This window comes from Staurois parvus, unplaced genomic scaffold, assembly GCF_062004578.1.
Source record: "Staurois parvus isolate SC_StPar_1 unplaced genomic scaffold, SC_StPar_1.0 ptg000299l, whole genome shotgun sequence".
NCBI classification, from domain to species: Eukaryota; Metazoa; Chordata; class Amphibia; order Anura; family Ranidae; genus Staurois; species Staurois parvus.
Genome location: NW_028318095.1, coordinates 5,485,243 through 5,500,485, shown reverse-complemented (window position 1 = coordinate 5,500,485; position 15,243 = coordinate 5,485,243). Strand labels below are relative to the sequence as shown.

General features: G+C 38.7%; 1 non-coding gene across 1 annotated transcript; it reads right to left on the bottom strand.

The window, feature by feature from the left end:
* Positions 1–4,953: 4,953 nt before the first annotated feature.
* LOC149457876 (U6 spliceosomal RNA) lies at positions 4,954–5,060 on the bottom strand. Its single transcript, XR_016313551.1, has one exon. It is a non-coding gene; the product is annotated as a U6 spliceosomal RNA (small nuclear RNA).
* Positions 5,061–15,243: the final 10,183 nt, after the last annotated feature.

The following is a 15,243-nucleotide window of genomic DNA, read 5'->3' as shown; positions in this document are numbered from 1 at the left end:
TGACCTGGGTCCCTGTACCGCCTCCCATTGCTCCCACTCTGCCATGTGCCACTTTCAGGTCTCCTCACGCTCCTGCTGGTTTCCATTTTGTCATAGGTTGCTGTATGGCCTCCCATTGCTGCTGCCTCCACCGCCACACTGTGGCTCCAAACACTGGTTTTGGCCCCGTGACTGGCCAAAGGAGTGAAGTGTGCAGTGATTCTAAGATCGACGGCACTCATCTGCATGTCATACTGACAGACAGTATTATTTCTCTTCCCCAGCAGACTCCAAGGGCATTTAAATTAAAGGTACAGTGTTCTGCACTAATATTAAGTCTCTCTGAAGCCTAGAAACACCCTTTTTTAAGTTAAATTCACAGCGAATTTATTCGACTCGAATCGAATATTGTCCACGAATTCGCCGAATCAGTCGAATCGAATTTTTCATTTCTTCGCTCATCTCTAATTGCAACTACCACTGTAAAAATAATCCTCTCTGTTTTTCCTATAGTTGAAAAGGCATAGGTTAAAATACACAGTGTGCAGACTGTTGATGATGTCATGTGAAGCGTGTGATCGCATCCTTTTGGTTCCTTCTAATCTTCCATGCATCCTACTTGGACGTGAACACAAACATTTCTGTGTACTGTAGGTCAGTGACCAGGCTTTGATTTTAGCTCCCCTCCAACAGTTTCCTGTTATCTCACCAGTGTCCATATAGCGTAGAGAAATAAATAAGTACATTTGAACTTTAGTATCTATTTTTTGCTACCTGGTACAGGTCTTACCCCAGAGAGAATCATATTGATGCAGTTGGTCAGCTAAATTCAATTCCCATGCAGATAGTGAAAGAAAATAAGAAAAACTCTTGAAAAATTGCAAGATATTAATAAAATAATGCAATTTTAATTTCACAAAATTTCAAGGCTTCAATAACATACTGTATATCACAATGTGACAATGTGTGTACAGAAAATGTATCGATATGAGGCAATCCCTAGATAATTGTTAGTAAAAAGCTAATGCAACTTTAAAGTCAAACTGGGAATGACATTTTAAACAGTTTAAAAATGAAAAAAATGAAAAAGAATGTCTTTGATAAAAAGGAAGATCATTGAATTTCTACAGCACAATGTGACCAGATATAAGCAGATCCTGAAAATTCTTCCATAAAAAAAAATTGCTTGTTTCTTTTTTTTTTTTAACCACTTGCCCTCCAGAGGATTTACCCCCCTTCCGGACCAGGCCAGTTTTTGTGATACGGTGCTGTGTTACTTTAACTGACAATTGCGTGGTCATGCAACGCAGAACCCAAATGAAATTTATGTCCTTTTTTTCCCACAAATAAAGCTTTCTTTCAGTGGTATTTAATCACCTCTGAGTTTTTTTATTTTTTGTGCTATAAACAAAAAAGACCAACAATTTTGAAAAAAAAACAATATTTTTGACTTTTTGCTATAAAACATATCCAGTAAAAAATGTAATCTAATTTCTTCATAAATTTAGGCCAAAATGTATTCTTCTATATGTCTTTGCTAAAAAAATCCCAGTAAGTGTATATTAATTGGTTTACGTGAAGGCGGTATATATATATATATATATATATATATATATATATAAAATGGAATTTTTAGGTTTTTTTTTTCCCTACAAGTAATGGCGGCGATCAGCGACTTATAGCGGGACTGTGGGACTATGGTGGACATTCTGACACTGGGTGGGAACTGACTAACTGCCACTGACATCCCAATGACATTAATACAGTGATCAGTGCTAATAAAAAGCACTGACACTGTACTAATGACACTGGGCACGAAGAGGTTAACGTGTGGGGCGATCAAAGGTTAACTGTGTGCAGGGAGTGTTTTACTAGGGAGATATGCTGTGCAGAGAGATACAAAGCGACATGTTTCTGCTGGCAGGAGAGAGTCCTGTGTTGTTTATACACAGGACTCTCCCCTGTTAGATCTACACGGCAATCGCCGGGTGGCAGTGGGGAATCTCTGGCCGGGACCCAGGGATTGGCATGCCTAGCTGCCAATGGCAGCGCAGGTAGGGTGGCGTGTGCGCCCCCTACGCAGAAATGCAAATCATGTATATATACGTGATTTTGCACAGCCCTCCTGCCCTGTAGCAGTAGTTCTACTATAGGGCACCAGGAAAGTGGTTAAAGGACAGCAAACTAATTAATACCTGTCTTACAATTAACCTGGGCATGCTGTATGTGGATAGGTTTTTGTTCAAATGTTTGTATGGAATTTCTGAAAAAATGTTCTTTAAAACATTTTATATTGCCATAGTCAACTAATTTCACTCAAAAGCATTTAAAGTAGAGAAATAGGTAAAACATTTTTACGTTTTGGATAGAGTAAGAGAGAGTTATGAAGTCCCCTTTATCACTGTTCTGGGGACAATCCAAAATTTGGGATTTTATTTTAACCACTTCAATACCGGGCACTTTTACCCCCTTCCTGCCCAGGCCAATTTTCAGGTTTCAGCGCTCTCACACTTTGAATGACAAATGCGTGGTCATGTAACACTGAACCCAAATTAAATTTTTATCATTTTGTTCACACAACTAGAGCTTTCTTTGGTGGTAGTTAATCACCGCTGGGGTTTTAATTTTTTGCTAAATTAACAAAAATAGACTGCAAATGTTGAAAAAAAAAACACGTTTCTTTGTTTGTTATAAAAGTTTTCAAATAAATAATTGTTCTTCATAAATTTAGGCCAAGATGTATTCTGCTACATTTCTTTGGTGAAAAAAAACCCAAATTAGCATTTATTATTTAGTCTATAGGAAAGTTATAGAGTTCACAAATTATGGGATATATCTGAAAATTGATCAATCCTGAAGTACTGACAATCTAATTTTTTGAGGCCCAAAAATGTCAGAACAGTACAGATATCCCCCAAATTATCCCTTTTTGCAAAGTAGACAGTCTGACGTATGTCATAACAGGCATGGCAAGTTTTTTGAAGTTGTCATTTTTTTTGTCATAAATTTTTGTAAAATGAAGAAATGAAAAAAAATATTTTTGCACATTTTCTTTTACATACTGTCACCAGTGCAGTACAGCGTCATCATATAACTGGTGTGGCGGTGATCAGGGACAATAAAAATCAATGGTAAAAGTGAGCGCTATCCAAAAAGCTGCTGTGCACTCAAGGTAACCAACACAAGCCTTAAACAACAGAAAGAATAAATAGTGCAACGCTAAGAATTGACAATATGTATTCGCAATGATTAAAATATGATTCAATATGAACAGTCTGTGCAGTTGTAAAGTACCAAGTGACTGGTAGACTCAATGGTGGTGCTCTGTGAGTAATAGTTGATTAATCCTGACTTCTGGGCACCTGATAATGACCACCCTGAGGGAGGACTACCAGATTTGACCAGACCTATACCTCATGAGGATACTTCTGGATATAATATATAACACGTATTATTATTATACTTCTGGCGAGTGCGCAATTAAACTATTACTCACGGAGCACCACCATTGAGTCTACCAGTCACTTGGCACTTTACAACTGCACAGATATTTCATACTGAATCATATTTTAATCATTGCAAATACATATTGTCAATTCTTAGCACTGCACTATTTATTCTTTCTGGTGATCAGGGACAGGTGACAGTATAGAAAAAAAAATGATAATTTTTTTTTCAATTTTATTTTTATTTTATAATTTTTTTTAATTTTTAGTAAATTATTTTCTCTTTTTATAATTTTTTTTTCATAATACACTATGGCCAAAGTAGTATAATGTTACTATAGTAGTAGCACTTTGGGGAAGTGATCGGTATATTTTTTATACACAGTTTGATTGCTTCTTATAGCAAAGAATTTCTTTGCTTTAAGCAAGCATTAAGCTGAATGAAATCGATTCATTAAGGTTTTTTCTTGTGATTAGCTGTGATTGGCTATGGCTAATCACATGACACAGATGGACTGTGATTGGCCCAGCCTGTGCATGTGATCATTGTGACCATACACAGCTAGACACACTTGTATACAATGGATGACATGAAAGGAAGCCATCCATTGTTAACAACTGTCATGTGACCTTCTGTGATTGTTCACAGCAGGTCACATGGTACTGGCAATAAGCCGGTATGCAGATCTGTCATTGGCAATGACCGAGGTACACAGCCAGTGACAGATCTTGCCACAGTGCAGCCCTGTGAGCACGCGCAAGGTATTTCCATGAGCAGGGCCCTCATATTTTTTCTGTACTGAAATGTATTGTAATTGTACTGTCTCCCTTATATTGTAAAGCGCTTCGCAAACTGTTGGCGCTATATAAATCCTGTATAATAATAATAATAATGATCCGGGAAGGACGTCATATGACACCCACCCAGATTGACAAGTCTTGCCCAGCCGTCATTTTCCTATTGGCCAGGCGGGAAGTGGTTACTTTCGCTTTCAGTGCTAACAGTAAACAGGAAAAATAGAGAAGGTGACAACAATAAAAGCCTGACAGGTGTTCTAATTCATATCCATTCTGTCCAAAAATTAAAAAAAAAAGTTTTAACTTTAGTTATACTTTCAAATATCATCCAAACCTGCTGCTTCAATGGATTCCAGGATGTAATAAACATGTTTCTTTTGTGCCTAGAACATGAACATTGTATACATTTTCTTGAATGAAAACCACATTCACAGTTCATTTGAGAAAAACGTCATGCTTCTCATGATGACAAAAGATGTCAAAACGCATAGGGCAGAATCATTCTTGGAGTCATGTTACCCTGCATGAGCCTGTCCTGCTTGCAACCAGTGTTTGCAGCTGTAACCGGCTGCCCTCTAAGTTTATATGCACACCTTCCTTAGTGTCAGGCATGACAATGGAACTATTTTATAAATAAAGATGTATGATGATCTTACACAATGTGGAGTTTTCCTATATTTTTCATGGAGGGCACTGCTATGACCCTGTGGACCAAAGAGATTTTTTTTTTTTTTTTATGGAATGCTTCACGAATTTGCGTGTCATCCTTGCGCAGGGGCCATGCCAATCTTCTCTGTATTGTTCCAATTTTAGTATATGTGCTGCCGAAGCAAGCACAGGACCAAAGAGATTTAACTCTCACATACGTTGAAGATAGAGTTATTGATGCGATCCTGATCATTTAAAAGATTGAACTGTGTATATGGTGACCTTTTAGCAGCAATGTTTTTGTGCATTACTTTGGGGATTGAGTAAGTTAACCCTTGAAGGTGAAAGACATTGGGTGCTTTTTTCACACAGAAGGAACGTTTTTGCACTACACTTTTGCACTTTAATTGTGGATGATGGATTAATCACTGTATGAGTGAACTTTGATCATTTGATTTATTGTCATGTTAAATCACACCATATTGCTTTGTGGAGTTTTTGCATGTGAACTCTTTTTGCAGATACATATTTTTCATGCAGTTTTCGTGATTTATTTCTTGGTACACTGTTTTATTTAATTGTTTTATTAACTAATTATCCCAGGAATATTCATTAATTGGTAGCACTTTTATGTGAATATTTATTGTTGCATAATAGTTAGCGTGGTCACCTTTCTTGCACACTCAGAAACACATTTGTTTGAGAAACATTTGGCATCCTGCTCCTTTAAATTTTTGAATCAATGCAGCCAAAAGGAATGTCTATTTGACCTCTCTACCCATTAGAAAATCAAACGAATGTTCCAAGAACATTCCAAAAACTAAAACTTTCACACTAAACTCTAATTGTGTAGGGTCAATTCAGGACCTTCAATATTGTACAAACAAAGGTAAACATATGGTCAGAACTTAAAATAAGATTAATAACAGTTACTCTTTAAATAATACCCCCCACACCAATCCCTCCTAGCCTGTACATAAAAAAGCATTGTGATTACCTAGATTTAATCCAGTTTGGTGTGGTTACATGATCAAGGCTTCCCTGGGCTTCCCTGGGTCAGAGAGTGGCAGCTGCAGGGGAGAGGAGGGAGCACCAGCAATGAAGGGGCTATTGGAGTCAGTGGGCTGTGAATTCACAGCTGTTGTTGAGGAAGAAAAAGAAATAAAGAGAAAGAAAAAAGAAGGAATGTTATGTGAAATAAAAAAGTACTAGACTACAACAGTGCACTTCTTATATTTCAGTTTTGAAATTAGTTACCCTGCTGGAAATTATACCCAGGATTCTAGTGGTACAAGTGTGAATGTTAATGTAAAGATGGCCATGGATCAGTGGTTGTCAACTTATTAAGTTAACTATTGAGTCAAAGGGGGCCTCAAATATGGGCTCTGACCTCACCAATGGGATGCACATAATGTTTAATATATGTAATGCTTGAGAGGGCTGTCAGCAACTACAGACCTAATAGAGGAAAAGATGGTCAGGATGGCTACATTTTTGGCTGGGATATACCCCAAAGTATAATATGAAATGGGAAACATGTTACATGCGGCTAGTAGAAATCAATGATTTTACCCTAATCAATGTTCCCCCTACAAGCTGCTGATGTCCTAGGGCTGCACATCAAATACCAAAGTGCCACATGCAGCTCTAGGGTCACAGGTTGAGCAACAGGGCCTTAGATGGGTAAAAACTTGAGCAGTTCAGCAGGGACCATCTGAATATTGATCAGTGTATGGCCATCCTTGTTTAACAGAAGTTGATTGTTGAAAATGGATTAGAGTTGGAAAACCTTCATCAACCAGCAACCACAGCTAATCGGCACAATTCTGCTGTCAGAATAGAATGTCCCGGGAAAGGGCTGGTAATGAAAAAAAAAACATCCACGGCCAGATTATATGGGCCATTGCTGACTTTGTAATGAAAATATTAGTCAATGCTGACCATCTGCCTTTAGTTCTATCTAACGTTCTGACCAGGTACAAGTTATGCAGATCAGGAAAGTCTGAGTAATGAAAGAAGCAATCAATACATGCACATTGTGCCAACTCAAGACTTTGAAGCAGACAGTTACCAAAACATTGAGGTAACTAGCATTTCCAGAATGAAATTGCAGCCTCCATGTTTATCTCAGATAACGTTTCTTTTAACCTCTGAAGCTCTAATCTACACCTGATGTGGATTTTTATTTTTCAGTGAATTGCGTTATTGTAAAGTTAAATAATCTTACTTCTTAATACAGATCATTGCTTCACATACTCATTAATGTAAGTGTGTGCAGCAAAGTGAATTGATTAATTTAGTCACTTACTGCTGGGTAAGGAGTGTACTGCCAAGATCCAGCTGGACCAGGTAATGCACACATCTCTAATTATGGCTTTGGCAGGGTATTCGAATGGTTGGATTTCTCATACAGCCCTATCTGTAAATCTGTGTCCATAAAAAGAAAACATCTTTTTTGATTCGACACTCGCACTTTTGGTGTCTGACAAGCAAGTACAAACATTTTTATACATTTTGGGAAGCAAAAATAATGAAGGTGAAAAGTAACATTTACAAGCAGATTCTAATGACCCAAGGAAAGCTGGAAAATATGCCAAAACCAAAGTTCATTACTGTCTGAGTGATTCCAGCAGAAATATGGAATGCCATTACAGTTTGGATTGTCTAGTTACTGCAAAATGATTATATGCCTGAGACTGTTAATGCTGCTGTACTTCAATTAAATAGTTCTGTAGCACAATGCTGAGCAGGCAAGGGAGGGCTGGCAAAGAGGGAGGGAAGAGGGCGTTTGGCTCCTAGACCACTGTGTTTTGGCACCTGAGGGTTCGTATCCATCAGACTAAGAAGAGTTCCTCTGTTACTGCACAAGTCAGCACAGCATGGCTTATCTACAATGAACTATGAAGTTCAGGGCTTGCCTATAGCAATCATATTCTTTTTTTTTAGTCTAGTCCTGATTAGAAGATAAAGGTGGCAGTTCACCTAATACTGATATTTGTGTACCCGTTACAGATGTAAGAGTTTTTTTCACTTAAAGCAGAATTCTAGGCAAGCAACTAAATACAGTACATAGTGAAATTAGAACTGTGCTGCAACATTTAAAAAAAAGTGTTTTCTCTGCAAAGTCCCACAAATACCTCTTGGGCTTGCCAGTAAAGTCTCCATAATGCATCTCCCTGTGTTGGTGGGACAATGATGCTGCACTGCTCCTGAATTCAAAGAAGAGTTACCACACTCATGAAGGCTGAGAAAATGTTGCAGAGGGCATGGTTATCAGCATTACCACTGCTGAGTCACAAGCCAGTAACTAGTCCATCGACATCTTGCCACACCTAGTCCTGCCCACTGTTTTCTGGAGTAACAGTACTGCTTCTGTACTGAAACTCTCCCACTGTGAGCTGCAGTGTCTGGGAGGGGGGAGTGTGTGAGACACAAATGAAAGTGGTTGCAATGGCTGAAGGATTTTTACCTTCCTAAATTCAATGCATGAAGGTAAAAAACCTGCATGCTTATTCTCCCACAGCCCACCTAATACTCACCTGAGTCCTCTCTCAGTCCAGCAATGTGCACAGAAGCCTCAGCTGTCCTGGGTCTCTCTCTCCTCATTGGCTGAGAAACAGCAGTGGAAGCCATTGGCAAGCACGCACCAGTGCCCCCATAGCAAGTGGTTTGCTATTAGAGGCACTGGTCAATCGGGAGGAGCCAGGAGCACCAGCGGGAGACCCAAGAAAAAGAGGATCAGGGCTGCTGTGTGCAAAACCATTACACAGAGCAGGTAAGTATGACATGTTTGTTATTTAAAAAAAACAAAACAAAGCTTTAATATCACTTGAAGGATTTGCGCATTGCATAGTAAACTGGTACTTGTTCAAACAGAAGCTGTTAGATATATTTTAAATATATCGTGTTTGTTGCACCTTCAAAAGGATTTGTAATTCAGTTCAATCAGTGATGACATTTACACACTTTTGCTATGCTACATAGGTTAGGTGGTACTCCACTTGCCTTGTTCCTCTTTTGCAGAATTTAACGCTACCTCTAGCTTGCTTAAAGGACAATACATTTGTTTGATCATCTTTTTCCTATGGACCAGATACAGGTACATGACCTCAAAAGTTGTATGTAACATAATAGAGTCATCCTCCTGCCTATTCAGTATGGCAAAGGTGTTTAAATCACATGACTGGCTGAGCAGAATTTCAAATATTTTATATTGGTTAAATGGCTTACATACATTGTTTTCAAAGTTATTTTCAAAAACATTTTGCTTAGAGCTGTTCTTTAGGTTGACAAGTCTGACCACCTGCTGATGTTGTTACAAAGGCATCTTGATCTCCCTCTATCTCTCTTATTCTTTAAAATTATGGAAAAGGAAGTGGGAGTATGCCATGTCAAGAGGATTTCCTCAGGGCCCAGAGTGCTCTGAGGAAGAGGCAAGTCCTCGAAACGCGTCAGCCTATTGGATGTCTACACTCCCCATTGCGGACTGTTACTCAGCGCGGTGTTGACCCAGCTGTTCTTTTATGATGTGCCTTGACTTTATTCTCGTTTGTGAGTACAACACCTATTTTATTTCTTATTAAACATTTTTTTATGGTAATGCACTAGGCCTGTGCGCCCTCTCTTTGTTCTTTCCTCATTCAGTATATTTGGATTCCCCGGTCCATTTGAGGGCAGCAAGGTGTGCATGTTCCAGGACATTCTTAATGTGGTTGTAGCCTGCATCGAGTCCATCCCCAAGCGCAGGAGCATTTGTGTTTGCCGGTTCATATTTCTTTTACTCCGTTTTACAAGTGCTTATTACGTTTGAGATCTGGTGATTTTGGCAGTGTGTAATATATATATATATATATATATTTATAAAGAGAGAGAGAGATATTGTATGAACATACTATTCTTGGGCAGGCCAGTGACAAGACCGCTTTACACATTAAAAGGTCTCTTTGCTATGTTATCTAATTGGACATTTCAAAGGGTACATTGTTTCCATACTTAAGAATGATAAAGAATGTGATTTGACCACACAAGAAGTATTTATGGATGGTAATTAGACTCCAGAGGGTATTCATGGGAAATGGTGAAAGGGTGACTTGTTTACCTGGTAAACACTATAGTGACTTTAATTGCCATTTACAGTAATGACAAGTGAGGTCTTTTCATGTTAAGATCAAAAGTGTTTTGATGGTCAATCAGAATCCCTCCAAGTTTGCTTATGGATAGTGCACTGTATATCAAGCGAAGTTTAGCTGTCTGTAGGAGCGTCATTCTTTCATCAATATGGATGCACAGGTATAGATCTTAACACTCATTATTGCAGTGGTTCTTAACCTTTTTGGAGGTACTGAACCCCACCAGTTTCATATGCGCATTCACCGAACCCTTCTTAATTGGAAAAATAAAATATGATTTTTAAAATTCAAAACATAGGTATATATTTATACATAGGTGCACAAAATGAACAAAACCATTAAGAACAAAGAACAAAACCATTAAAACATGATTTTCACACAAAAACAAAATAATGAATATTTACCGCAAATCAGTGTGACTTCTGCTGTTGTCTTTCAGAGGCCAGTTCAGAAATGCGCGGCATTACCTTGGCAAGTGCCACTCTCATGTCATTTTCGCAACAAAGTCTATTCCTTTTCTTCGTCTTTATGTCCAGCATCCTCGAAAAGGATTGCTCGCAAAGATATGTTGTAACAAACGGTATGAAAATTCATCCCCCATAGTAATTCATCCCCCATATAGTAATTCATCCCCCATATAGTAATTCATCCCCCATAGTAATTCATCCCCCATATAGTAATTCATCCCCCATAGTAATTCATCCCTCATAGTAATTCATCCCCCCATATAGTAATTCATCCCCCATATAGTAATTCATCCCCCCTATAGTAATTCCTTCCCCATATAGTAATTCATCCCCCATATAGTAATTCATCCCCCATAGTAATTCATCCCCCATATAGTAATTCATCCCCCATAGTAATACATCCCCCATATAGTAATTAATCCCCCATATAGTAATTCATCCCCCATATAGTAATACATCCCCCATATAGTAATACATCCCCCATATAGTAATTCATCCCCCATATAATAATTCATCCCCCATATAGTAATTCATCCCCCATAGTAAAACATCCCCCATATAGTAATTCATCCCCCATATAGTAATTCGTCCCCCATATAGTAATACATCCCCCATATAGTAATACAGCCCCCATATAGTAATTCATCCCCCATATAGTAATTCATCCCCCATATAGTAATTCATTCCCCATATTAATTCATCCCCCATATTAAGTCCCCAAGTCCCCCCTGTGTCAATTCACTTACCTTTGCTCCGCGTGTTCCTCTCGCTGTATTCCCGCGCCGTTCCGGTCTTCAGGGCGGACTGTGAGAGGAGCCTAGTTCCTCTCACGTTCGTCACGCTGCCCCGCCTACACACATCCTGACAGCCAATCACTGGCTATCAGGATGTGAGTGGCAGCAAGACTGGCCAATCATTGCATTTGAGTCCCTGCCGCCCGAGAGGAGGGAGGGGAGCGGGCGCCCGGCACACAAGAGCCGCGGCTTGCCGAGCACTGGGCTAAGCGATGTTGCGTGACCACCTGCAGCCAATGATGGACAAGCGGGGCATGTCATCACAAATCATATGAGTCGGGTGTGGGTCACCTCCGCCGAACCCCCGAGACTGACTCACCGAACCCCTGGGGTTCGATCGAACCCAGGTTAAGAACCACTGCATTATTGCATGAATGGAAGCTACCTCGGTGCATATTATAGATTGGACATATGCTTGATTGTGTAGTTTCTCTATGCTTGATATGAAGTACCTGAAATGGGACTCTGAGGACTGCTGTTCGTTGTAATATTTACAAATATTCAACTGTTGCAAGTATCTTTTGGAGTGTTCTGAAGCCAAATAAAAATGTCTTTCTCTGGTTGAACCGAGTTGCTGTGGGAAAGTTAATTTCTTGGATAGAGGAGTTTGACATTCCATATTAGCTAGCGAACTCTTGCCTCAACAATAATTATATTTATCACTCATCCATCCATTTTATATGACAACAGCAGCCAGTTCGTCAAAGACAGTAGTATGCTTTGTGTTATCCTCCTGCCATACATTTCCCACTTTATTAGTACCAAAGCAGCCCCATGGTATTATGTTTCTTCCATGCTTGACAGAGGCCATCAAAACCTCCAACATATTTTCCTTTGTCTCTCACAAGTGTTCTCCTACTCAATCAAAACAGCTCAAACATGGACTTATCATTTTCTATGCTCATTGTCCATTTTCTCTCACTGATTACCTGCAGTTAGGTGTATATGGCTGGCTGCACATCTGTCCATAACAGCTTGTGAGATTACATGCAAACAGCTGAGGACAGTGTCAATCTATCATCAAGTTGTAATGGCTTCCTGTCTGCAGTTGACCACAAACACCTGTCCATACCCCCACACAGAAATATGCTGATTGGGGTGGTGTGTTGCTCCAGGACAGCTATGTCAATTATCAAGAGGTTACATCCAAGAGGGGCTGGAACTTCAGTACTTACCAATAAAGAGTGGTAAAAGGAAGGATTACAATCATATGAACTGTTCACTAGATCTGGTTAAGTGGCTCACATGCATCCAGGGCTATCCCACAATGGGCACCAAGGAAAGTCATTCAGAGCTTACACCAAAAGGAGCTTCAGACCAAATCCATAAAGGAGTCCACAACAGCTTTTATGATAATTGTATTTGACACAAGAGATAACGGCCTTAATTTGGACTTGGGATTCCTCACTCATTATCCAACAGTTTTATCACCTCAAGCATCACTGCCTCTGTGAGTGTAGTCTCCCCCCTCCCCAGACTTTGCTTTTGCTGTGTCTTATCTTATCTGTTCTCCTTTTCTTTTTTCCTTCTAACTCCAAAACATCTCTTCTATCCCTTTGTGATCAGTACTGCTTTGACCTGAAGAAGGGGACACTCCCCGAAAGCTTGTCCTTAAAATTATTTTTTAGTGCAAATAAAAAAAGTACCACGGACAGTACTCAGTTGTTTCTGTCGTAAGTGCACTAATACGGCTACAATCACCTCGAACAAGAAAGCAAGAATGTTTCAGGGCAAAAGATGCTGCCCCTTCATCAGGGCTACAAGACAAATACAAAGACACAAAAATATACAATTATATAAAATTGTGAATCAAAAATCATGGGACCAATGTCTACTTATGCATAGGGTTGATATACTAAAACTGGAGAGTGCAAAATCTGGTTCAACTCTGCATAGAAACCAACCAACTGAAGTTGGAAGCCAAATAAATATCATGCAGAGCTGCACCAGATTTTGCACTCTTAAGTGTTTAGTAAATCAACCCCATAGTGTCCAAAACCAGTATATTATGAACAAGACCAATGTCTTGCATATACAGTAAGTACCACATTAAATAGCAAGCAGAATAAAAATAATTATTGATATAATCGTCTATTAAAAAATATCATGTGGTATATGCATGGAGTAATCTTAATTTTACAAAGCAACAATAGACTTATGGTTTTTTGTTTTGCCAATTTTGAACCCAAGAAAAATAACTTTTGGACTGTCTGTACCTTGCAGCCCAAGGAAAGATAATTGTCTTGCATTTTTGAACAAAAAAGACAAAAACAAGTTTCAGTAGTTCTAACACAATTAAAGAGGGTTCTGTGATAACCAATTATCATTACCATTTATGCATGAATTTTAAGCATGATAGTTTACAATTAGGATACTGGAGATATGACTGCTGAAAACGGGGATTTGAAGTCATATGGGAAAGATAAATGATAAATAAGTAATTTCAAGCTATAATAGACAATTGCAACATTATAGTTATGCCTTGACTATATTTTGAAATCCTTTTCATTGCACTTAGGGTGAAAGCAAAGTATCATTGCTTTCAAAATTGCAAGGAAATGCCCTACTTATTCTGCACTTTTAAGAAAAATAAATATATGTATGTGTGTATAGTCCTTTGAGTATTCAAGTAAAGTCCAACTGCTGGTAAATAAAAAATTATCCCTTGCATGCTGCAAGATTTATTTGCTCATTTGTCTAGGGGAGAGGAAAAAAAGTTTTGCTTGTCTGAACCCCGGCTTCCCACTCAGATGGCACTCTGTCCCTCAGAATCCCCTCATCCACTGCAAGGCTATGAATCCTTCTCTGGTCTTGATGATGTCAGGACCCTAGACCTTTTGAGTGTGTGGGTGCAGACAATGCCAGGACCAGTCTAGCTTCGGGGAAGAGCTTAGGATCAGGTAAGTATATCTCCTTTAATTTTCCCTCTAGACATAAAGGAGCAATTAACTCTTAAAGTGTGGGCACAGCCCCACTGCAATGGATCATTTTATTTATTTGCCCAGAGTTAGGCTTTAATTTCTGGATTATGCCTTTTGTTTACATTTGTCTTGAAATTCTGTATTTAATAAAAGGTAAAATAAGGCTTTTGTTCTTCCTAACAGAGGTTTCTGGCAGTATGTTTACTATACAGCACACTATAGAGCACTCCTGCTCTGTTTTATTCAGTAATCAGTAAGAAAATCGGCGAGAGCCTTGAACAATAGCATACAGTTACAGTACATAGTTGCAAGGTCAGTGTTGAAAGTATAAAAGTCAGTGCAGTGAACAAAAGTGGATAACAAAAGTAGGTGCAAGATAAATACAGTATGTAGAACATACTGAGCATGCACAGCTCAATATACATTACAGCTGACAGGCAGAAGGAAACGAATGGGGTCTCTTCTGCGATAAATACCTTCCCTTTCAAAGTTGTTTTTTATTTTTATCTTTAATATCACTTTAAATAGTTTACAGCTATTCTATCTTGCTGTTTACTAGCATATCAGACGGAGAAGCCAGCAAATAGTTTATATATATATATATATATATATATATATACACACGGGGGGCATTCAAGTCAAACCTGGACTTTTAATTTTACAGGTATAAAAAGGGATGCTAGTATGGTGGTACTACACATAGTAGCAAGTGGCAAGTGTGTTCTACTACTGTTGATTTATGAGGGGTTTATGTATAATCTTCATCAGCAACTGTAAATAGATATTTTTATAACTATACATTAACCAAGTTACAAAGTTAGAAATATCAGAGCTTGGTTTGATATAGGTGTACTGTACATAGACATGGGAACAAGGGATCAAGTTTTAGGAATTAATCTACTAGATAGCTTTGTAGTGGAGGAATGTTTGATGTGCTAAACATGTGTGCCACAGGGAATGCTCTATTATGCGAGAAGGGACAACCTTTAAATGAACTACCTTATCTCAGACTTTATAACTATCTAGACCTGGCCATTTAAATCTCTTTGTCTTTATGAGGA